Source organism: Balaenoptera physalus (genome assembly GCF_965194825.1).
Source record: "Balaenoptera physalus genome assembly, chromosome: 5".
NCBI classification, from domain to species: Eukaryota; Metazoa; Chordata; class Mammalia; order Artiodactyla; family Balaenopteridae; genus Balaenoptera; species Balaenoptera physalus.
Window position 1 is genome coordinate 140,409,504 of NC_138884.1, and position 26,968 is coordinate 140,436,471.

The 26,968-nt window shown below is 35.0% G+C and overlaps 1 protein-coding gene across 5 annotated transcripts in view; it reads right to left on the bottom strand.

Annotated features, from left to right (window-relative positions):
- LOC309660995 (uncharacterized protein) overlaps positions 1-26,968 on the bottom strand; it is a 369,759-nt gene that overhangs the window by 175,391 nt on the left and 167,400 nt on the right. The window contains exons 5-6 of one of the 5 annotated variants that reach the window (XR_014263770.1): positions 17,916-18,012; positions 6,654-15,168 (exon numbers count right to left, since the gene is read on the bottom strand). The exons of 2 other annotated variants lie outside the window; for them this stretch is intronic. The gene's annotated coding sequence lies outside the window, so the exon portion shown is untranslated. Of the gene's footprint in view, positions 1-6,653; positions 18,013-26,968 lie in introns of those variants that run through there. 2 more of the 5 variants (XR_014263769.1, XR_014263771.1) reach the window with 2 other exon arrangements.

A 26,968-nucleotide genomic window follows, 5' to 3' on the forward strand; every position in this document is an offset into this window, starting at 1 on the left:
CTATTTTTCATTTTACACCTTCCTGTACAGTTTGAATTATTTACTTTGTATGCTGCTTTTACATAAATACATTGATAGAAAATATACATGACTCTGCAAATACATAAACAAAACCATATTGATCCAGGCAAAAGGATTATTGAGCTGTTAAAGCAAACTTTATATTAAGCCAAAAATAATGTGATTATGAATTATAAGACTGAATTATTCATATTATTGATCAAAATGTATCCTTCTGCTTGTTAGTAGAATGTATGTGTTGTTGGATATTGGTTATGAGATCACACCAAATTTACATGCATACTTGGGAACTCAAACATTTTAGTCCTCATTGAAACCTTGAGCTAAACTTTCCATCAGACCCATTGATTACTTAAGATATTCTTGAGAACTACAAAACTAGAGGTTGAGCAGTACTACCGTAGCCAGCCTCTGAGAGCTAAGTCCATAGAAATTAGAACCCATGATAGTACCATTCTAGGGGGGAAAAGGGAGAAGAAGGGTCCTATAGGGGACACCTCAGGTAAATGTTCTCAGTAAACTTAAATAATGTAATTTTCTTTCCTCAAAGACTGCTATAAAATGCACATTTGTAGATGGCTGGCTTGACTGGGTTTTGTTTTAAAGGATTTACTTGTTTTATTTGAGCAGCAGCTTTGGTTCTTTGATCTTTAGGGGAAAAGAAGGAGGGTAATACACTGGGGACTCCTCATCAATATCCCTATTACTTTATTCTGAAAGAAAGAAAATTGACAATTAGATTTGAAAAGAAACCTATTTCAGCAATACAATTTTATACATTCCCAGATTTAAATAGATTTTTCTTTGCTCTTCTGTCACCCAATAACACTTTAAACCCAGAAATAATTTTATGGATATGTTTGAATCATGATATATGGGATACCAGATTGAGGTTAATGTATTACTCTAGAGCTCTGCATGTCTGGAGGAGGCGATTTTATTTCATTTCATTCTGATTGTCCAAAAGCATTTTTTTTAGTGAAACTGACATTTAATGTTGTAATGTTATATCTGATCAATGGAGCTTTTATTTATATCAAGGGCTTTCATGCTGAGAAAATAAAAGTTACAATTTACATCTCCTCCTCTCTTATCAGGGCATATTTTCCAGGAATGACTTTCCATATCAATCAATTTAAAAGTCTAGTAGAATGAGTGAATGAATGAATGAATTAATATATAATGCCTTAGTACTTCAAACTTCTCAGGTTGACTGCAAAGTAAAAATGTCAGGATCAACTCCTATCACTTCACCAATACTGTTCTTGCTAAATTTTTTCGTGCTAAATCCATTCAAGCAAACTTAGTCCTCAGTTTACTTAATCATTCCAACAGCATCACATAAAGGTGATATTTTTCTTAATCCTTGAAATTTATCCTTTCTTCGCTTCATGATATTAGCCATTTACCTGTTTGTCTGTTCTTTCTCAATCACCTTTTTATACCATCTTTGTAATACGGACATGTAAATACCTGTGGAACAAGGCTAATTTCAATACTCTTACCTCATCTCCCACTCTGCATTCTTCTTCAAATTGATTTTATCCCACTCTCTAACTGTAAATGCCCTCATTACGCTGATAACTCACTTCATTATATATCTGCCTCCAAATTCTTTTCTGAAGTCCAAAATCGTAGATTCAAGATCTAATTACTTTGCATCGATACTGAGATTTCTCACAACCATCTTTAACTACACATCTTCAGAAATAAAAGTTTACCTTTCTCCATCAAAATTTTTCGTCCCCTATTAATACTCATTTCTTTAAATTGTACACCCGTATCCTCATGTGCTCAAGAAAAAAAAAAAACTGGCGATCATCCTAGAAATCTATTCTTCAAATCATACACACACATTTTATTCATTCAACACCTCTAACATGTCTGCGTTTTATTACCTGTAATAAAACCTGCCATCTTGGGCTTCCCTGGTGGCGCAGTGGTTGAGAATCTGCCTGCCAATGCTGGGGACACAGGTTCGAGCCCTGGTCTGGGAAGATCCCACATGCCGCGGAGCAACTAAGCCCGTGCACCACAACTACTGAGCCTGCGCGTCTGGAGCTTGTGCTCCGCAACAAGAGAGGCGCACCGCGATGAAGAGTAGCCCCCACTTGCCGCAACTAGAGAAAGCCCTCGCACGAAAACGAGGACCCGACGCAGCCATAAATAAATAAATAAATAAATAAACCCAAAGTTTAAAAAAAAAAACCTGTCTTTATTACCTGCAATCCTACACAACCACATCATCTTTTACCTAAATTCCAAAAATTCCTTCTAGTGACCTTTTTGCTGCTATTCAAATATTCTTTATAGTTCCCAATAAAAGGAAAGATCAATCAGATTTTTTAACCATTATAACTCAAGTACCTATTCTAAAACTTAAATATTTTTGATGGATGAATGAAGCCATCTAATTAAAACATTGCTTAAAATTCCTTTTCATGAAATGTTGTTAGTGACCAAAGTGTTGTATTAGTGAGCATAATTCAATTTATACATGTACTTTTTTATTTCCTGCCCATGGGTGGCTTTCGCTATTTAATATTTCTTTCAATTTGATAGTAATACACCTGCACCTTGCTTTGGACAAAAGAGAAGCACTCCTAGGAGTTTGATGCATTGGAGGCTGAAGTTCTGCCATTCCCTGCTGCACAAAACAAGGTAAGCAGCTTACCCTCTACTGCCTCATCAGCAAGAGGTGGGTAGAAGGAGGCAAGAGGAAGGAAGCAGCGGGAGTGTATAATCTCTGTGGTAGATTGGTTTCTTGTAAACAAGTCCTTATTTCTTCCTTGCCGTAGTGTTATACATGCTCACTGGAGCCAGAGTATGTTCTCTCACCTCCTGGATATCAGGTGTAGCCAAATGACTTCTTCTGGCCAAGCCAATGGTACGTGGGTGGAAGTGACAATGTGCCAGTGTCAAGACAAAGACTTAGGGATCTTTGCGTGTTTCTACACACCCTTTCTCGGCATTGCTGTGCCATGAGAAGAACCTTCTTGTGGTAGCTGAAGTGACAGATGAATGAACCAAACCTCTCGTTGAATGTGAGGACAATAAAATTGTGTACAAATATTTGCAAATCAATTCACATAACTTAATTTCTCTTGGTCCTGCCCACAACTACCTACATTTTACCAGTTTGTCCCAAATGTAGTAATAACTCATTTTACTTTAGTTTTATATATGTATATAATAGCTGTACCACTGGTATGCAACTAGCAGCAATGCATGACATAGTATATATAAAAAATCAGAGTTATAGAAAAAAATCAGTTGTCTAATTTACTTACTTTGGTCTCTTTATGACTTTTATTTGTACATTTTATTACTGCAATACAGACAAAATTGAAGACCAGGATTGGACTGTGGTAAATTCAACAATGTCACTTATTGCCCATATGGTTTCTGGCGAGAATTATTCTCAACATCATGCTCTATCAAGCTATAACATCAATTATTGTAAAAATCCTTTCTACACACATATGAAAATACAATATCATGAGTCTAAAATGTTTCTGAAACCATTTCATAAGAGGCAGAAACTTTTATAATGTCACTCTCCCCTGCGCTGAAAGTCACAGCATTAAAATTGGTGATTTTGCCGTATTCCGCCTTCCTATGTTAAACAGTTTGTTTTCACATCCAAAAGGATTCTTGAGAAAAAAATATTTTTTCTCTATTTTGTAATTTAGTTTTTAGTTCTAGAATGGCAACTAAGGCTCTATATAGGAAGGATGGGGTCTGGATATGATAAAGAATTTAAGAATAGAAGACATAGAGGAGTTTTGTTATGATAAATAAAGGAAAAAGGAAAAAAGGCTAAGTGGAACTTTGCTTTAAATGTGAGACAAGTGTAGGTTCAAAAACAAGAAACGTGATAGGAAAGGAGTTGGAGGATCAAGCTACAGTAAACTCAGTGAGTGAAGTTTGTGAAGCAGTGTGAGATGAGTGCCGAATAATCTTCCACTACAGAATTATGGCAACATTTCATAAGTTAACTTTTAAAAATTTATTTATTTGCCAATGAAGAGCCTACTTTTTGCATATTCCCATCTATCACAAAGATTTTGTCCACTGATACTTTCTGAAATTTGTATTATTTAGAATTCTATTATAATATTGAATAAATTTTGACACTATTTTCCCTTTCTCCCTTAGAGATTCTGATAGTCCAGCACCCCACTTTCTAACCCCAGAGTGAGAACTGCTGATACTAGGAGCTTATCTCTTACTATATGCAGAAGAGGAGAGAGAGAGAAAGAGAGAGAGAGGAGTTTTTGAATCAAGAAGCAGGGGTACAATTTCTATTAACTTTAAGACTGTATTTTCTTGTCATTTTCTGGCATCCATAAACTGTATATTCAAATCCAATCTGTATAGCTGAAATTAGTGAAAATTTCTTCTAAATTTTAGCAATAAATTTACTGCCAGATATAATCTTTGTTATTGAAAGAAGTTGTTTGTTTTTTTTCTGATTCAGGTATCTTAAAGAGACAGTAGAAATTATTTTGGTAATATTAGAAATACACCATTTTCAATATGATATATTATTTTTAAAGATACTTTAAAATAGAACTTACACTTTAAAAGCAGACATAAAAGATGTTGTGCAACAATTAATCTTCTTTTCTCTGCCTTGTTAATTACTGAAAAAAGGCGATAAAGAATTAACAATAAATGTAGATTTTTTATTTTTTATTTTAAGGTAACATTCAATTTATAAATAATCATTTGTAAATTCATAAACGTTTTTAATTGCATATACATTTAGGGCCAAAATAAATTTTAGAATAATTTTAAGAGAATATTTATATTTACATGTAGAATCGCATCAAAATCTAATTTAGAGGTAACTATACCTATTTTCCTCAATTTTTTATATTTACATATTTAAGCACTGTTATGGACTGAATTCTGAATTCCATTCCCCTTTACTCATATATTGAAACCCTTACCCCAATGCCTTAGAATGTGACTATATTTAGAGATAAGGCCTTAAAGAATTAATAAAGTGAAAATGAAGCCTTTAGGGTGGGACTTAACCCAATCTGGCCATAGAGAGGGCCCCCTGGGATGTAGCACAGAGAGAGAAGAGAACATGTGAGGACACAGTAAGACGGTGGCCACCTCCAAGCCAAGGACAGATGCCTCAGAGGAAAACAAACATGAAAACACCTTAATCATGGACTTCTATTCTCCAGAACTGTGGGAAAATAAATTTCTGTCCTGTAAGTCACACAGTCTGTGCCATTTTGTTATGGCCGCTCCTGTTAACTAATACAAGTATTATTCAGCAAATAAAACTTTAGAAATCTACATAAAAATTCATTTTCCATTTGCTGCTAAAATTTCAACTTCAGAGCACGGCAAAAAGGGGGCTATTTATAATATTTTATGATTATTAACTATATGAAATAAAAATAAGAGAACAAAAGTTTTATCCGCTAATGAGTATGTTACAGAGGAGTTATAATACAAAGAATATATTTGCCATACATAATTCAGAGAAGGTTATTTTATGTTAGGTGATTGTTCAGATAACTTATTTGATTTTTTCTAATTAAAATTAAACCATGTCCTCTTTTCAACAGTATTTACCACCTGCCTCTTATTGCTATAGTCGTTGTGAAACGTTAGATAAAGATGAACATACTATTGATAAAGTGAGCTGACAGAGTCCTAAAAAAAAAGAGTCTCGGTCTTCAGCTCTCATTGATATTTCTGGTTATAATCATCTTATTTTATCATAATATTAATTCATGCATTAATTTATTTTTAATTGAACACTTTTCACAGATAGCAAGATAAATATTGAGGAAATACCAGAAATAAGACATGGTCACTTATTTCAAGGGAACTCATAGTCACCTTGAGTATGAAGGACATATGAAGGAACAATAGCAAACAAGTTTTATAGTTGCTAAGTTATATTCAGAATGAAGGTACTAAGGACAGAAAGGTCAATTCTGGAAGAATCGGGCAGTAGACTATGATAGTTTGACTTGAAAATTAGCTAGGACATCTAAAAATTCACTTCTTCTGTTCGGAACAAGACAACTTGAATCAAGAATGAATACTTAAATATAGTCCCAGAAATGGAACTAGCTATTAGTTGAACACTGACAATGGTTTGAACAGTGCAATTCAGATCTGGAAATCCTTTCTACAGACAAATCTGTTTCAGCAGATGTTTTGGGGAGGATGGGATTTGCTTCTTGATCAATGGTGGAAAACATGTACGGTTACCACAGTTACCCTAGGAAATATAAGATAAAAATAATAATATCATGCAACTTGATGTAAAATTTTACTTAGTCTTCCAAAATTGTATGAGTTTATAAACTCAAAGCAATGTTGATTTTGTATATGGATATGGAACAGAAAGTTAAAACTAGAGGAAGACCAATGTAATTGTAAAAAATACATTTGGCTTTCCCCTCTAGGGAAAAGTACAAAATATTTCAACAAATACTTTCTTAAATATTCAGATTTAAAGTGATATAGATGCAAATATCTATGTGATGATTAAATGGAAAAATATAGTCAATTAATAGGAATTTTGTTATTATACATTATTTGTCCTGAATGTGATAATTTCCTCTGCTAGGAGAGATACAATAATTAATACAAAATAGCACCTATTTTACTCTTGATAATTTATTTTTTAACTTATTTCTCACATAATCGTAGACCAGTAAAATTTTCACAGGGCTAGCCGCAAGTTTTTAGTTCCGCTAACATAATAAGGAATAAAATGTTATTAAAGTCCTCATTTTTCTTTTAATTCCTCTTCTCAAAGGTGGAAAAAAGAAAATGTAATCCCTAGTTTCAACACTATGTACAACAAAAAATTTACAATGATTACAATGAGCAGCAAAACCGAAAGACTGATTCAAAACATAGGCTAGGCTTATTAAAGTTCTACCTTGAGGAAATGGAATTTTATCTACACAGTTTCTTTTCACTAGCCACACTCAAAAGAACATACACAGCAAAACACACACACACAAACTTACTGCATTTAAGCCCACACACTACACACAAACACACAGAAATACATGCCAGCAACCACACACAATAGAAGCTACAACTCAGATACTATCAGTGAGCTTTCAAATTTGTATCGGGACACACAAATGCTTATATTTCAACAGGAAGGTAACAGTTCCAAGGTCGATCGATCTAAAAGGGAACACTAGACTTCAGTATGATTCAGTTACGGCAACAAACGACACTGCAATATGAATACAATTTCAATAATGTCTTGTCCTTGAATATACACATGTAAACAGATAATTAAATATAATGCAGTAAATACTATCACAGAACAATGTATAAAATACCATGGAAACAGAGAGAAAAGAAAAATGAATTTTGATTTATACTTTCAGAGAAAGTGAAAAAAAATCAAAGTATATATTTGATTTTTACCATGAAGGTTGGGTTCATTTAATAAAAAACTAAACAGAGGAATGGTAGTCAGAATAAACATCAAAATCAAAGCCACAGAAGTGGGAAAGTTATGGGATTATGTAATGTGTTAACGGCGAGTAGAGTAGTGGCTTGAAAGTACATAACTTAGCTCCACGGGAGTGTAGAGATAAGGAAGCTAAGAAATGAGATTTGAAAGGTAACCTAAGGTCAGATTTTGAAAGGTCTCATCTGACAAGTTCAGGGGTGTATGCCTTATCCTATAGAGTAGGAAATGAGAAAACATGGAAGGATGTCTTTTTATATACATATAGTAGAATACATAAAACATACATGTCCATAAAGCAAAACATAGAGCATCAAATTCACATTTGAAACTCCCTACATTCCTCACCTATATAAATCAAATCTCTTTCTCGCCCCTGTTAAAGGCAATCTACTATGTTGGCATTAAAAAAAAAAAAGTACTAATACCTATATATGCAACCCTAAACGATATAGTTTAGGCTGTTTCTGATCTTTTATGCCTTGCTTTTTTTTTTCTCAAAATTATGTCTGTTGTGAGATTCATCATTTCTTTGGGTGTGTGTAGCTTTGGTTCATTCTTATGGATTGTTGTATGATAGTTCATACATATATTCATACACACATCTTCATGTGTGTACTCATATCCACATCTTCTGGAGGTCGTACGTGTAAAATTTTCTCTAGCTTATGTACCTCAGTGTAGAATGGCTGGTTAAATGTTTCTGCATTTTTAACTTACATAAACAATGCCAAAATCTTTCCAATGTAATCCTACCACTTTACACAACTTCCACTAGAGTATGAAAGTTACCATTGCCCCTTAACTTCACCAACATTTTGTAGAGGGTTTTTTGTTTGTTTTGTTTTTTACATTTTTTGCCTGTTTTGTTGTGTGATGGTCCTAACTGAGTTTCAAATTTCTTCTCCACTTGTTATCAGTAAAGTCAATCATCACTTCATATATTTATTTTCCATTTGGATTGCAAAATACTTATTCAAATCTTTTGCCTATTTTTTCACTGGGTTTCCTATTTTTTTTCCTTATACATATTCTTTGGTTAACTATTACTTTGTTGATTATATTTGTGACCTATATCTTCTCTGACTTTGGATTTTAGCCCTGTTTTGAAATTTTCTGATGGCCATAGTCTAGTTTTATAGCACTCGATTTCTATACTTTCTATCTCCTTTTCTTTTGTTAGTAGGTTATCTAGGACTTCCAGTACAATGCTGAAAAGCAGTGTTGAGAGGCAACATCCTTGCCTTGTTCCTGAACTTACAGGATAGATTCAAGTTTCTCAGTGGTAAGTATGCTGTTAGCTGTAGGGTTTCTGTAGATGTTATTTATCAAGTTCAGGAAGTTTCCCTCTATTCCTAGTTATTGAGAGTTTTTACCATGAGTGGGTGCTGGATCTTGTCAAATGTTTTGCTGCATCTATTGATAGGATCATGTGATTTTCTCTGTTAGCTTCCTGATTTGATGGATTACATTAGTTGTTTTGTTTTGTTTTGTTTTTGTATGCGTTGGGTCTTTGCTGCTGCGCGTGGGCTTTCCTCTAGTTGCAGTGAGCAGGGGCTACTCTTCGTTGAGGTGCGCAGGCTTCTTGCGGCGGTGGCTTCTCTTGTTGCGGAGCATGGGCTCTAGGCACACGGGCTTCAGTAGTTGCAGCATGTGGGCTCAGTAGTTGCAGCACCCGGGCCCTACAGCACACGGGCTTCAGTAGTTGCAGCGCATGGGCTTCAGTAGTTGTGGCACACAGGATTAGTTGCTCCACTAAGCCTCCGTGGGCATGTGGGATCTTCCTGGACCAGGGATTGAACCCGTGTCCCCTGCATTGGCAGGTGGATTCTTAACCACTGCGCCACCAGGGAAGTCCACATTAGTTGATTTTTGAATGCTAAACCAGCCTCGCATACCTGGGATAAATCTCCTTTGGTCATGATGTATAATTCTTCTTAAACTTTGTTGAGTTCTATTAGCTAATACTCTGTTGAGGAATTTTGCATCTATATTTGTGAAAGAGACTGGACTATAGTTTTCTTTTCTTTTAATGCCTTTATTTTGTTTTGGTGTTAAAGCAATGCAATAAAATATGAGGCATTTCCTCTGCTTGGTAGATTTTACCGCTGAACCCTTTTAGGTTTGGGACTTTCTGTTTTGAAATGTTATTAATGATTGATTCAACTTTTTAAATAGATATAGGCCTATTCAGATTATATATTTCTTCTTGTGTGATTTTTGGCAGAATTTCTTATTTCTCTTGTCCATTCGTTCTTGCACAATGTCTCATTTACCCATTAGAGTCCGTAGCACATGAATCATAGCTTGTTTTTTAATTTTGACTTAATGAACATTTTAAATTCCTAGTCCGACAGTGTCAAAATTCCTGCCGTAACTGAGTCTGGTTCTCCTCCTTGCTCTATCTCTTCATACTTTGTTTTTTGCCTTGTACTATGTCTTGTAATTTTTTTAATTGATAGTTGAATGTGACCTACAAGAACTATTCTGTATAGGCCTTTTGTAATATGGTGTTAAGATGTGGTGGGAAGGGGGGCATTCCACAGCCCTGAATTAGGTCTCAGCCTTTTTGTGAGCCTGTGCCTCTAGACTGTGAATTTCACACATGCTTTTCTGTTTTATCTCTACCTCCTCCCTAGGTGGGGAGGATGGCTAACGTGGCTGAATTTAGATATTTTCCTCCTTTTAGATGAAAGTCTAGATGGGGCTGGAGTTGGGTATTTCCCTTCCCCCAGGTCAGTGAGTTCTGGTAACACAGATTTTGGAGGGCAGACCTTGTTATGCACAGAATGTTGTTATTTCAAAATGGCTGCTTTTCCCTGTCCCGTGCTGGAAGCAGGAGGGGACTTTTCTTCAGTCTTCATAGTGAGAAGCCCATAGCAGGGCTTCTGAATGTCAAAGTCACAAAGGTGTGGGGATCCACTAAGACTCGGCTCTCCTGAAATTTTTAATTCTCGAACTTGTTCGCATTGAGCCTCCAGAAATTCATCAATTACAGTTCAGGTATTCTTACTTTGTTACTGGTTCCCTCAGAGGTTTTAGTTCTTGGATTTCTGCTCAGGTAAATTGTGATTCTCTGTACTCTCCTGTTGATGCCTCGAATTTTGTGAGTAACTGTTTGCCTGTGACCTCATTTCTCCTATGTATCTAAGAGTTGTTGCTTTTTCAGTTTGTTAACGATCTTTACTTGTCCTTAGGTGGAAGTGGTAACTTTCAAGCTTCTTAACAGAACTCTCCTGTTTCTTCCATTTTTGCCTGTTGCTTTAATTGACTGCTCCAACATCTGGCAGCTCAGCGCACTCTCTCCAACTCAGCTGGGTTTCTGACAAATTGGTGCTGTGAGCAGGGAAGCTGATTAAACACAATGCCATTCGGAAAGAGCTAAAGCCTGAATATCCCTTTGGGATATCACCTTTGGGAGTTGTTAGCAAAGTCCATGGAGCATCCTAGAAGGCTGCTAGCAAATCATCTGCAAGAATCTGAGAGTTCCAGGGGGCACTTAATAGGCCTTGGGAAGTGCTAGCAGAGACTACAGGACACTCCACCAGCCATACCAATGGGTCTTGCGGATTGCTAGCAGAAGTCATGGGGGCATTCTTGGAGGATGCTAGAGGATTGTTTTTATAAGCTTTTCAGTTCTGAGGGGGACCATTGGTCTTTCTCATTAGCCCCTGACTCTCCAGCTGAGCTTGTCCAGTTAGGTCCAATTAGAGATCCTACATAGGGGTTCAGCAAAAACAAGTGAAGCAGTTTCCTAACCACTGTTTAGACCCCTCCACCAATGTGGTCAGAGACAGTCAGAGGGGCTCTTAACAAGCTGAGTAACTCTAAGCAGTAGCTGTCGTTGAAGCTGATAAATACCTTGCAGTTTAGCAAGATGTTGAAACATCAGGAGAAAAACAAAAAAAGAGTGTACAGCCTTTTGGTTTACTTTGCTTAACATCCTGAAGAGACCTTAGAGCTTTAGTTAGATCTCTCTGGAAGCCTGTCTCTGCTCTAACCAGCCTACCCTACACTGTTCATTGGGAGTCCCAGCTAAGAAACAGCTGTGCACCCAAGAGGGCTGTTCTACTTCACTCTCCCTTCCATTCTCCTGCCCCAAAAAACTTGTAGCCAAATCCTGTCAGATGACCTTAAAACTGACATGGGTTTTGTTCCCTTGTCAGAGGGAACCAAAGGCCCTTTGCCAAGGTTAGAGTTCAATGGAAAATTAATGAAAAGAAAATTGCACTTCTTGGGCCTCTTAGATACCAGGCCACAGGTGACTGCTTTCCCTGGCACCAAAATGAGGGAAAAACAGATAATGCTTTCTGGGTCTGAGGCCACCACCACTGGGACCTTTACCAAGACTGACTATGGGTGGGCTCTTCTGGCTGCTACAAATAATTGTCAAGGTCTCTATAGCTAAATACATTATTGGTATCGATGTATTGTCTATGTACACTCCTGCTAACTCTTTGTCCCAGCCCTAATGTAAGCGCTACAGTTAGGACCATTGTAAAGGGGCGTGTGGAAGACTGCGAACCTACCTGACTCACTCACTATAGTCGATAGGCTGCATTTTATTGGAGCCACTGGCAAGCATCCGACTGACATATAAAAGAAGTCCCCCCTGTGGAGATGAGGTATTTGAGTACAAATCAGTTCTGCTCCTTGTAAGGTTTTTGTTCCCTATACAAATGCTCACCAGAGAGGCCCCCAAGCTGACAAGGAAAAACATAAGCAGTGAGCAGATCATGCTCGCCAAATAAATGCAGGGACTGAAGTGTTTTTCTCCACCCCAGAACAATCAGATATGCAAACAGCTGGATTCATGAGAAGACAGCCCATGGAAATTCAGATACCATTTTAGACTGGGCTTGCACACGTGTACTGCCACTGCCATCAGAAACGGCATGGAATAGCTATCCTGGCTGCCGGACCCTGGCCAGGCTAAATACACTGCCCAGGGATAGATGCCATGAGACCAGGGACCAGGATATTCTTGGCAGGTAGATCTCATTGAGCCTCCTGCCCCATCCAAAAGGCCTCACTTGGTCCTGACTGCAGCTGAGGACCAAATGGCCACATGGTCCAAGCCCTACAAGACTTCATTTGTTTCCTGTTGGGGTTTCCTATGTATATTGCATCCAAAAGCAGGCCCAGATTTGCAGCCCAAGCTACAGATCAATGGGTTCAGTCATTGGACATACCACGGACTCTCCACGATCCACATCACCCCCAAGTTACAATGATTAAAGGACATGCTTTAATGGACAATTAAAGGACAGAGTTTAGTGACAATGGGAGAGATTGTTTCTGAGATTAGGTTATACAAAAGTTTCCCGTCTCGTTCTCCCTCTCTTGCTCTCCTGTTTGCTGGCTCTGTGGGAAAGCCAGCTGCCATGTTGTGAGATGTGCTATACAGAAAGGCTAATTTGGCAAGGAATTGGAGGAGTTAATCAACAGTCAATGAAAGATTGAGGACCTCAGTCCAACAGACACTGAGAAATTGAATCTTGCCAAACCCACACGAATGAGGTTAGAGGATTATCTCCCCATCAAGTCTCAGATAAAACCTTGTGCAAGAGTCACCCAACTAAACTGCACCCAGTTTTCTAAGTCTCAGAAACTGCAAGATAATACTGTTTGTTTTAGGTAACTAAATTTGGTGGTAATTCATTACACAGTAACAGGTAAAAAAATACAAACATAGGACTTCCCTGGTGGCACAGTGGTTAAGAATCCACCTGCCAATGCAGGGGACATGGGTTTGATCCCTGGTCCAGGAAGATCCCACATGCTGCGAAGCAACTAAGCCTGTGCACCACAACTACTGAGCCTGTGCTCTAGAGCCCGCAAGCCACAACTACTGAAGCCCCCATACCACAGTTACTTAAGCCTGCGCGCCCAGAGCCTGTGCTCCACAACAAGAGAAGACACTGCAGTGAGAAGCCCGCGCACCACAACAAAGAGTAGCCCCCGCTCGCCGCAACTGGAGAGAGCCCGTGCGCAGCAACGAAGACCCAACGCAGCCAAAAATAAATAAATAAACTTACTTAAAAAAAAACAAAACATAACAGTACAAGAAAGAAAATTGCAGGAAATCTCAAATGTGCTAAATATAACAGCACATAGATGCAACAGTGCTAAATATAATAGTGAATAAGAGAAATTGTGCAGAAAAATACTGCAGCATAATCACAGTAATGTGTTTTACATTAGAGAACTGAACAACATGATTTACCATAAAAATCGATTCAAAATGAAAAAATGATCACTATGACATATTCAGAAGTATCTAATAAAATTCAACAGCTGCTGTAGATAACATGATAAACTACTAATAAACACTATTAAATTAACAGAGGAATTTACAAAAATCTTACAGCAAGCATTATATTGAATAGTAAAAGTATTTATTTTAAGAATGTTAAAGTATTTAAGATCAGAAACAAAACATATATGTCAATTAGCTAGTCAACATTTTACTTGAGGGTTTAGCCGGCAAAGTAAAAGAAATTAAAAGTAATAAAAATTAGTCAATGATTGAAAAGAAGAAATAAAAGTGTGATTATTTTCTAACTGCAAAAGAGAAGATCGGTTTATTCAACTACTTTGAATTTAAAAATATTCGTTTATAAAAATTACCAAAAAGTGAGTGAAATGCTTGAAGTCACAGACTAGAGAAATATGCCAAACACATAATTAGCAAAAAGTATGTATGGATCCTATACAGATTCCATTCAATAATAAAAAGGAAAATTGGCAAAAATATATAAATAGGCACTTTGTAAAGGAAGACATGCAAACGGCACATAATGTGCAATACCACTTACCTCACTGTTTTTCAGGAAAATGTAAATTAAACTCACAATAGTATGTCATTTCACACCAACCAGATTTACAAAAATTAAAAGTCAGACAATACTTTGGGTTGTAGACGATGCGAAGTAATACGAATGCCAAACTGTGATAGTATAAACTAGCAAACCTAATTTCGAAAATAAATTACATTACTACTAAAGTTGACAAATCAAGACAGCAATTGCATTCCAGAGCACTAGGAAACAAACACTAGAATATTCCTCAGAGCATTCTTCTTCATACCAAAGTATAGGAATCAGCCTATATGATTCCTAACACTAGTGTGGCTAAAATCATTATATGCACACAATGGAATATTCCACTCTAATCAAAAGGAATTCTGTGAGATACATCCACTTGGATGAATATCCTAATCATGTAATTGAATCACAGATGAATTCCTCCAGTAAAGTCCAAAAACAGGAAAAACTAAGTAATGTATACCTGTAGACACAAATAGTTAAGACTTATTAGTAAAAACAAGAGAACACAAATTTCAGGGGTTAAGAAAAAGGTCTGCGTTGAGGGGCACACTTGAAGCTCTTAAAATACTGATAATATTTTGTCTCTTAGTCTAATAATGTATAGAAGGGTATATATGTTATTATTATTCTTTAAACTATATGCATATATTTTAGTATATACATTTCACAATAAAAACTTTTACAAACTTTTAAATGAGTTTTTAACTTTATGAAGTCTTGAAAGTATTTACCTCATTTTTATTCAAAATCATCTGTTGTCAGGCTCCAAGAAAGTATTTTCTAGCAAAAACATCTACTTTCAAATCGTTACTTTTGAAATGAGTAACATCTTCACCATCTCTGAAGAAAAAGAAACGCCAAACTGAGGTTTTATTGAAGGCATTCTTCACCTTATGAGGTATGTCACATAGTATATTTTAAACTATTTTTGAATTTTTTTGTGAACTCATTACTTCAAAGAAGATCATTCTCTATTCTTTACAGGATCCAGAGGGATCTAGATTTATGCTTCGTTGAAAAGGAAAACACAGGTATTCACATCATGTTAATATCACAAATGCAAGAAATACAGAATCAGAAAGAGAAGAAAAATGCAGTTTCTTTGGGTTTTCAACTTACCCCTCTGAAAGCCATGCCAAAATGTTCTGCTACCAACTAACTGTGTGTGTGCATAAAGTTGAGATCTAGAAACTGCTCTAGTGTAATCAGAATGCTAACTCAGGAATTATGGAAGCAATAATTGTAATTATTTAGTAACATTTAAAAGCCAACTTATTTGTCTAAAATATTTTTGCCCAAATTATTAGGAAAAGAGTCTGTGTAAAAACAAACACACAAGGAATTTTAAATGAATTCATTTAAATCAGTTTATTCCATGTCAATTCATTCATAGCAATGTCTACAAGTATTTCTCTCACTTTTCAGCTGAAAAATAGTATTTTGAAGTTAGTTATAAACATTTAGACAGACTTTCAAATATATACATCAACTATTTTCTTTAAAATAGTTCTTCATGTGGGTGGCATTTATTCACGTTTCTAAGTTCAATGCAAGATCATAGGTAAATTAAGAAAAGTGGTTATGCAAATATGCTTCTGAGTGATACATAGAGTAATAGGTAATCACTTATTGTTTTTTCAAATTATTTGAGGTATTTAATTACATTATAATGCTTTTACAGGTTTTAAAATAAAAACAAACTAAAAAAAAAGATAAATGTACATCCACATCAAGATTAAGATGAGAAGTGGCTGCATCTCTTCTGAGAACCTAACAAACTATTTATTATTTGTAAGTGCCTTATCCAAATCTTTACACACTATGGCTAATTCCAAATGTTTCGATCTGACTGTGTTCAATTGGTTGGAGCATCGTGTTAAAAAGGATTCACGATTTTAACTCCATAAACGTGTCCTCTTTTTCTTACTATTCTTCATTTTCATGGTGAAAACAACAACAAAGCAGCCAGTTGATATATATGTGTGTGTGTGTGTATGTGTGTGTGTATATATATGTAATCAAGAGTGCAAACAAGTTCTAATGTTTCCGTGTTCCTCAAAACAATTACAAAAAGGTTCGAATTATAAATGGTACCTGAAAATGCACCAAACCATTGTGGGGATGAGATTGGCAGGTCTTTGCTAAAAGATCAGAAAATGAAATGTACATAATTGGAAAAAATTATTTTATTGACAAACTGCTAAAGAAGTCTATAATGTTTTCCTTAAATATATGAAAAAAAATGTAAGGTTGATGTCTGGTGTTTAATATTGAGTCTATCCCAAATTCTTAGCTATTTATTTACATAAAAATATGAGGAAGTGGCAGACATACTTATTACCATGAGCCCAATGTTACAGGGATAATCTAATACTATAGTTTGATAGGAAATGTCTATAACAATGAGGCAAAAGTATCAGAATCAAGAAAAATTTTAAATGCTTCACCATGTAAAACTGTCAAGTCTAACTTTATAAAATAACAACTTGGCTCTGGACTGGGCATTTTTCTGAACACCTCATAAGGATCAATGTTGAGGCAACAACATCTGCTTGTTCCTGTCACCAATCTATTGATTTTCAATATGCATTCAGAGACAAGACGGTTCAAAATAACTGGCATGGAAGTAATGGGGAGTAGAATTGTCATAGTGTATCTCTACTGTATTCTTCTTCATGATATCATGAAGAAGGTACTGATTGATAAATGCAAAAGTTAAAGCACAGAGAAGTCACGTAAATTGTCAAAGTCCACACAGGTACAAAATAAGAGACAGGATTCTAAGCCTGCAATTCAGCCTCCAGATCTCACACTATTCTAAAGTCCTCAAATAAGTCTTTTGAAATAATTTGAAGAGTGGGGAAACCTCATTTTCATGTTTCAGTAGAAGAAGGAAGAACGTAACTTTGAAATGTATCCACTATATCAGCCATAAAATCTTCAGAAAACTAGAAGCTTCAAAAGGTAAGAAGACAGAGCGTTTATCAAACAGTAAAACAAAGGAAAAGGAAATAGAGTGAGAAAAGATGAAAGAATGAGATGATATTGTAAACAGATCGTATAGGAAAAGGTTATGATGATAAAGATGCAATATAACATGAGTTAATATATGGAAAACATTTAGTGAAACGCCTAGCACAAAGAAAGTATGCCAGTAAACGTTAGCTATTATAATTTGTATAAATCCCGTGTCTCTAAAGAAAGCATCCAGACTTCGTTGTTGTTATTTGTTAGTTTACTTTTGTTTTCAAATTGGCAGAGTACAGATTGACAATTCTTGTCCTCTATGACAGCCGACACCACTTTTCCTATCTGAATCCTGAGAGCAGGTTTATGTTCATGACTCCACTTTTAATAGTAATTTCTAACAGTCATTTCATAATTAATAGATGGTGAATTTTTCTTTTCTAAACTACTGTCTTTTTCCATGATTCTTAAATTAATGGAATCGTGACCAATTTGATTTAAAGATTCACTGCAAATATGATCTTATCTTTTTTCATCCCCTCACTTCCAGTTCTTTACTTATAAATATCCCTCACTTTTTTTTTTTTTACTTATTTGGTGCATATATATTGAGCACTTACCAAAAGCCAGGAATGTTGTGTTATTTTCTCTGTGTTAGACTGTGTTCTGGCATTGGATATTGATGGAAAACAGTATATCTGAATTGAAAAGGAGATTCTGGATGCAAATGGAAAAATTCAGAATTATCTATGGGGAGGAAAACTGAGAAAGATAATGAAACTCAGACATATCCCATCAAATATTTTCATTTATAAGAAATAAAAATAAAATAAGGGGAGAAACAAACCACATTTTAATAAGAATATCAAAATGGCCTCACAAGTGTCTTCACAAATAAATGAGAAATGTGAAGCAATATCTACAAAGTATGTTTGGGGAAAATTTTGTGACTTAAGAATACTCTGACTTGTCAAGTTGTCATTCACAAACACTTGTCATTTAAAATAAAGTCTTCTTAGATAGTCAAGATTTCAAGAAAACACAATTCAAGTGACTTCTAAAAAATTTTGTTAACTGAATATTTTTCAAACCACTTGAGGGAAAAATCAAAATTAGTACCTTAAGAATGCAAAAGAAATCACTGTATAAAAGCAATTAAAAAGAAAACTAAATCTAGAAAAATATTTTTCATCTGGTTAAAAATCTGAATGTAAATGTCAATAAATACCACTAACTGAATTAATGTGAATGAAAAATCCACATTGTAGTAATAACGATAGAGACATACTAAACAGGAGCAGAAAATATTACCAATGATAAAGTATTACTAACATATTCATGTAATATTGGCACCCATTAAATGATACATATTTTATCTTAATTTGAAAATTACAAAGCACAGTTAAAGGAAAATTTTCAAATTTTTAATCACTGATAAAAATTTAAATAGGTTAAATAATTTTCAAAACACTGGAAAAGAAAAGAGCAAAGCATATTATGATCCTTACACCAAAGGAGTAAAAAGAGAAAATGTGTAAAAAGAAAATTTTAAATATGTTTCACAAGACTCATATATGAAGCAGAAACTAACACACCATTTTAAAGCAATTATACTCCAATAAAGATGTTAAAAAAAAAAGACTCATATATGAGTTATATCAATGAGTATAGATAGTTTAATATCTCCCATTTAAAATATTCACTTAAGAAATTAAGAAAACCACTGACAGAACAATTGAAAAAAAAATAAACTGTTAAAAATAACCAGAAAAGACCAACAACATATGAGGAATTGTTAAATTCACTACTAATTAAAGAAATGCAAATTACAATAGCAAGGAGACACTATTTTCAATTGTCATGTTGAAAGATTGTATGTTTAAATACTATCTAATTATTTGATGTGATGTTTTCTACATATTACTCTATTACCTATTACAGACAGGTAACATTTTCTATACAGAAAATAACTGTAATCTGTACAAAGAGCAGAATTGTATTCATGTGTTCAAAGAATGAAAACTTAAGCCATTTAGATCACACAGTTTCTAGGTGGTGGTATTTGTGTGCTTTTCATTATCCTATTTGCATCCTTTTGATAATTTCCAGATTTGAAAAATAAATGTTTCTTTTGAATCAAAGTAGCTTATATTAATTGTTATAAAAAATAAGAAGAAAATAACACCTTGAGATGATTAAAGTATAGTTTTCTAAGAAGCAGATGGCAAGGCTAAAAGTTAATTTATCTTTAGAACTTCATAACTAGCAACTTTCAGTCTATTATACAGAAGTGAATTTTATTTTTAATCTTTGATTCTCTAGATATATGGAAGAAAAAATGACCTTTACTTTTAAGGACATTATTAAACAGTATATTAATTCAATTTTACTGTGGCTCCAATTCTAACACTTCTACTTTGCTTGTTTGTTATATGTCCCCTGTTTGTCCTACCACTTTGAAAAACAACCTGACAATCTCTTCTTCTCTTAAGAATATTGTATCATATTGAAAGTATTGCACAAAACTAAAATATTGCAAATGAGCTCAAACAAAGATCCCACTAAATTTAGAACTTACTAAACGAAAGTTTTCAGTTGCAGGTGAATCAAACTCAAAACAAATGATCTTAAAGGCAAACAGTAAGAGAATGGGCTTATATAATCAAAACATAAGGGTTTAGGCTGGTTTGAGATACAGCAGGGCCCAGCTTAGTTGATGTCACCCATTAGCCACCTATTGCTCTCACATTCTGCCATCTTTTAGCTCTGTTTTGTAATATGTAAGTTTGATTCTCCAGCAGGTTCCCTGTAGATGCCCCCGCCCAACACACACACACACACACACACACACACACACACACAGGGGTTGCATAGTTTTTACATCTCCTAATCAAAGAAAAGTAGAGGCCCTCTTGCCATTCATTTCATTCTCCCAAATGGAAATCTGAGTCTGCCTGGGAATGTGCCCAACAACCCAATCACTGTACCCAAGGGCTGACTTGGGTCAAGTAACTCTGTATAGAGTTGTAACCACTTAACTACCAGTCCTACCAGAGTTATAGGAAGGAAGAAATGCCAAAATACAATTATAGTAGGGAGAAATATCATCCCTGAGAAATTTAGTCTTTTATTTATTCTTAGTGGCCAATACTCTAAAACTGGGGTCCCAGCTATTGTAAATAGAGATGCAACGAACATTGTGGTACATGACTCTTTTTGAATTATGGTTTTCTCAGGCTATATGCCCAGTAGTGGGATTGCTGGGTCATATGGTAGTTCTATTTTTAGTTATTTGAGGAACCTCCATACTGTTCTCCATAGTGGCTGTATCAATTTACATTCCCACCAACAGTGCAAGAGGGTTCCCTTTTCTCCACACCCTCTCCAGCATTTGTTTGTAGATTTTTTGATGATGGCCATTCTGATTGGCGTGAGGTTAAAAAATAAATTAAAAAAAAAAAAAAAACAATACAATACAATAAAACAGGGGTCCCCAACCTCCAGGCCGCAGACTGGTATCGTCTGTGGCCTGTTAGGAAATCGGCCGCACAGCAGGAGGTGAGTGGCGGGCGAGCAAAGCTTCATTTTCTGCTCCCCATCACTCCCCATCGCTCCCCATGGCTCCCCATCGCTCCTCATGGCTCCCCATCGCTCCCCATGGCTCCCCATCGCTCGCAGTACCTCCTGAACCATCCTCCTCACCCACACTCTCCATCCGTGGAAAAACTGTCTTCCACGAAACCAGTCCCTGGTGCCAAAAAGGTTGGGGACCGCTGCTAAAAGTTCAAAACATGCATGTGACTTCATTTTTAAGACTGCCTTTGTCAAGAAACTTAGGCTCTGCCTCTCACACAGGGAGAGGAGATCAGTAGACACTTTTCTCCTAGCTCATCTTCCCCTTCCTATTGGATAAGCGTGGCAACATGTCCGAGGCGCACTTGTCGATTTTGCTGAAGTCACTACTTCATGATTATCCTGGATATTCCAGATGTTCTCTACTTCATTAATACATATACTTCTCCCTGTTCCTCATCTAAGGACCTGAGTTACTAAAGACAGGGACAAATAGTATCTTCTCTGATATATTTTGGTTTGGTGAGAAGAGATCTTATTGGTAAATTATGGATGGTTTATCACTAGTAGACCTTGTCTGTTGTCTATCATGAAGCATGAAGTTCCCACAAGGTCAGTTAGTACCTGTGAGTCAGTTCCCACCTGTGAGATCCTGTGCCTAACCACCAAGAGGCACAGAGCTATAACTAAGTTAGTATATTTTGCTCTGTATATTTCACTTAGTGAAGTATAATGGAAACTTAACCTAAGTTCTTACTAGTTTAGCGACTACTGTTTAGTGTCCAAAAATCCCAAGAGATCATCAGTGTATACACGGTGATGCTTCTTGGTAATAGTTTAGCTTCTAATCATTTTGTTTATCACATCCTCAGAGTCTGAGACAGTAAAAACAGTAACGTAACAGTTCATTTTTAACAAATACAGAAAATAATAATCTTATCAGTGGCAGATTCACTGATGATTATCCTCTTTCTCTGATGGACAGCTCAATATAGCTCTCCTTCAAGGGACCAACTTTTATCATTTACTGTTCATCTTGAAGTCCTAAAAACATATCCGTTGGAATAAAAATTTCCCTTCATAATTCCTTCAGAATTGGGGAATTTGTGTTACTAGTATTTAGGGATTAGGGAATTTAAGAAAAATAGAATCCCTGGTGATCTCACATGTCTCCTAGGGCTTATATTTCCATAGTTTTAAAAGTTGAATAGATCACTGAATTAATATACTTTGATACAGCTCATGAAAAAGCAATGCAGGAAAATATATACATCAAGATTTCCAGGTCTGAAAGAAATAAGTGTAAGCAAGAAAACCGGAGCAAGCCAAACTTCTAATCTAATCATAAGGAAGTTTACCATTCTAACTTGGACAGGCAGTATATTTAAAACATGTGTCAGTCTTTTAAATTCTATCCAGTAGAGAAAAAGTATTTTCTGATAAAGGTCATTAGATGAAGCATATTTTCCTAAGATGGAGCTCTAAGAATATTCTAGTTCATCAGTACAGTTGCTTTACACACCACTAATTGTTTTGGTTAAGCTACTGGCATTTTAAAATCACTGATTAAACACCCATGGTGCATTAAACAATTATGAGACACACAACTCTTATCCAGATATATTTAATTGCTTTTGGGAAGCCTTACTTAAAAATAAACATACATTTAAGAAAATACAACACCAATAAAACCAATGAACATATTCTAGAACTAGAATTAAATAAAAAATAATTAATACTGAAAATTCAACAGAAACGGGAGGAGGAAAAATCTCTAATCTTGCTGGAATCTTTGTCACTGCCTGTCAAAAACAAAACTGTGAACGCTTTGATGAATCCAGTGAGTGCAATGCATGGATCAAAGTGTCAGACTGATTGGATCAAAGTGTCACAGACTGATTGGATCAAAGGGAACAAAATGAAGTGGTAACGTCATGCACCAGATTTGAAACCTCCGCAATGATGAGAGGTTCTCAAAGGATAGAAGAGGGAAGCTAGGATTAGTGCACCTTGTTTGTACTGTGAAGGCATCAAAGTGGCAAATGCGCCTGGATTAAATGGGGCAGAATGCAATGGGTAATGGAGCACTCACAGCTCGCTAGAATTTAAGCAGAGATGTTGATGATGTGGTGGAGACCGATGCACACATCCATCTGGCAGCTGGAAAGAAGAAAAGCAAAGCAAAAGGGGAAAAACAGAAACCATTTTCATCACTTGGAAGTTAGCTGTTCATGGCACAACCGAAGGATCAAATAGCATTTTCAATTATTGCATATGATGTGAACATTAAATCACTATTTAAACCGGGCAATATGGTAACATTTTTTGTTTGTTTGTGGTTAATTGTGTTTCATGTATTCCTTATTCATTCTCAATAGTTCTAGTCTGCTTGTTAATTTCCAAAGTAGATTACCTTTGAACTTACATACATGTAAATCTTTATTTGCTATAAATATTTTTGTGTGTGTCTTATCTCCTTGGAGTGTATTACATGGGTAAAATTCATTTTACCGTAAAATTCCACTTACTGTGTTTGCAGGGATTTTGCATTCCTTGGGAATCAATTCCATTTGCAAGTTAAGTCTTAAGACATCTGTCTAACTCATTTGATTCAATCTCTTTTTTCTCTCATTCAGGAGTTCTGTCCTTGTAATTAACAAATAAGCTTATTATTGGAATATTGAAAGATTTAAATAAAATATTCTCTAATATAGAGCATGGTGATAATGTTTCAGATAAAAACATAGAAAGGTATTTAATTGTATTAACATTAAAATTAAATTAAATATTATGTCTATCATTATTATGACTAATACCAATAACTACAGAATGCAACTTCTACGTTTGAAGATGTGTGTTAGTTGCTTTATATTTTTTCTTACTCATCCTTACAACAGTTCCATAAGTGAGTATTGCCATAACAGGATAAGGTTTTTCTGGTAATATGGAAAAGAAGTAAATATATTTTTTTAAATAGAAGGGAAATCGGTCATTGCGACCAAGAGCGCAGAGCTGTGTTGCTTGCTTACAATCCATCGTTTGTTGCTCACCTTTGCTGCGGCTGCCTCTCTACAGGAGGAGTAACCCAGCTGTTCCACTGAGTTTGGATGTGGCCCCGTGACTTGCTTTAGCCAATGGGATGTTAGCAGACATGACCAGCACAGAGATGTTAAGTGGGGTCATACGGTTTGGCTTTCACTCTCGCCTTTTCGCCCTTCACTTTGAGAAGAGTATGCTCCAGATAGCCACTGCTCCAAGAGAATGAGCAGACGAAGCAGACAGGAATCAAATGAGAAGCCTCCGTCAAATTAACAAATAAGCTACTCTTTAAACTGAACCCAACAGAGCCATGACCTACCCACTGAATAATGAGCAACACAAACTCTCTACTAAATATTATGCATTATTTTGGCAACAGGTCTCTAAAACAGCGTTATGCCCATCCATATGTACTCATAAAGAGGTCATCGGTCAAATAGGCACAATTCTTTAATTGAATGCATTTATTCTTTTAAGCAGAGATCATAGTTGCTACCTAGGTATTAGTACTTCCTCCATTATTGTTCAGCTCTCCTATTTTCCCCAAAAGCGCTTTGCGTGGGTTACTAACTTGACAAATCTCTGTAGAATTTATTTAGAGACTGGTTCTCACAAGAGCAAGAGGGGGTGGAAAAACCTACTGCCTATACCTCTTGAGTACTGATACTCACAGAGAGATGCTGATTGTACATCTGTTCTCTCAGGTCTTTGGGAAATCTGTGTCTTGTTTTTTTAATCTTATATTTTTTTCCTCTATTATTTCACATTGTTTTTGAAGGCAAATCTTTATAACAAAATTACCAAATAATTGTCTCTATATTACTTATTTTTTATTATTATTTTTTATCATTTACAGTGTAGAGTTCAAATGTGGGCAGATGAATAAAGAGGCAGATTTATGTTTTAAATATGCTATTGATGTGCTTCAGTAAGTCAGGAAAATCTCTATTCATGATGAAGGTATAGGGTTCTAAAACCTGATCCAAACAATGGTTCAACCCATTGCAACAAATCTCCTTCTTCAGTGATTAAAACTGATATTTGGAGTATATGAAGAAAACCGGAAAAAAATTTTAAATTTTTCCTCAACAATGAGCTGATTAGGGGACTTATAAAAGTTAGACATCTTAGGTATATAAACATTGTAGCATAAAACCAAATAGTGGTAAACATTGAAGTGAGGGAAGAACAAATTCTGTTTATTCTTTTGGATACTGTTTTATATTAACCTTAAGACCGTAAATTATAAGATAACAATTAATTTTTTAAATTATTAATTCAAATGTCTGTCAATACTTGAACTGTATTATAATGTTTATTAATAAAGACGATGAAACTTCCTTTAACAAAAAGTGACAATATTAGCATACATAATACTTTAATTGATAAACTTATTAGTGTAAATTATTAACCTCCTATGAATACGTCTACTGATATCCTGACTCATACATATAACTGCGCCAGGAAGTGCTCATAAAACTTAACCACACAATAAAGATCAGGAGTTTGTTAAGACTCTTTGAAATAAGAAAACTTACAGTCCATAATATTAGATTATAACATTTATTAATTTAGCCACTCAATTTTGTACTAATTGTCCTGAAGAGCACTGGGCATTTTGTTAGTAAAAAGATAGTTCATGTTGCATAAATTTGGACATACCACAAGTGAAATTATATTCTCAAACCCAAATGACTGAAGTAACATTTAAGATGATATAATAGGATTATATCAATTTATAATTCCCATTCCACAAGATCACAGTTATGTATAGAGTATTTCAATTTTCAAGTGTTTTTTTCTTCATAAGTAATTAAAAATCAGTGTTCAAACCAACTTCAATATTAGAAGGTCAGCTCATGATTAAAATTGACAAAATTTATAAGAAAGATTTTTAAAAATCCATTACAATAAATTACATTTATTGTAATGTAAAATCTAATGCATTAGATTTATCCTCAAATATAAGTGAAGATTTTAGAGTATATTAAAAAAAGAGTGGTATTTTCTCACTTATACCAGAGTATCTATACACGTGTCCATAAGTACATATCTTACATACTTTAACTTTGTTGCTGTAACTATAACTTAAAATGCAACTATTTCCAATAAAATATACTTTAAAACTCATACATAATAGATAATTAGTAAAATTTGAATGGAACCTGAAATATTTGGGGCTATGTTCATAATGTTTTTAGTTTATGTTAGAAAAGAACCTTGTAATGTTAAAAAAAAAAAGTGTTTACCATGATTCATGATAAGTTAAGGCATGAATTTAGGAAAAAAACTTTTATTTTTCTATTTACATTTTGTTATTTCTTGGCATACACAGGGAATGTTTAAGCCACTATATTTAATTTATTTGAGGTTAATATTTTTTTCTTAAAACATTGGAATAAACATTTTCTAAAAATGTTGTTATAGTTGGTTTAGTTAAAACTACTGAAATGAATGTTATATAATATATAAAATTGATAGTATATGTTATTTGATACAAATTATTTCAACAGCAGTCTTAACATGTAGTTTTTAAACTTCCAGAAACATGTAAAAATTGAATAAGGTATACCCTAGTAAATTTCTACACCCATTCTTTCACATATTTATTTCCCTCTCATCAGTTTTGTATTGAGTGCCCATAATGAAATGTATACTTATAAAATGAAAAGAGCATCCATACTAAGCCAGATAGATGCTTTCAATTTGAACTTCAGTTTGATCATCTGTAAACATGTGAAATGTGAGAGCTCGCTCTTTCCTCTAAAGATGAGATAAGTTATATCAAAGGATTTAGCAGAATACAAAACATGTGGTAGGCATCTGCAGGAATTTAGTATTTATTAATCATTATTATTTGTCTCTGCAAAGTCCCACTATTTTCTCTGGCCTAGTGGGCTTGCTTTTACAAGTGTACTTTCTGTAGAAAATGGCTTAATATCGGTAGCCCAGATTCCTATGGGAATTTAATTAAACTCATAGGCATTGGGCTTGGTTGAACTAGTCATATGAACACAAATTTTAAAAAAAGCTACTATGAAATTCAGAAAAACTTGCCATT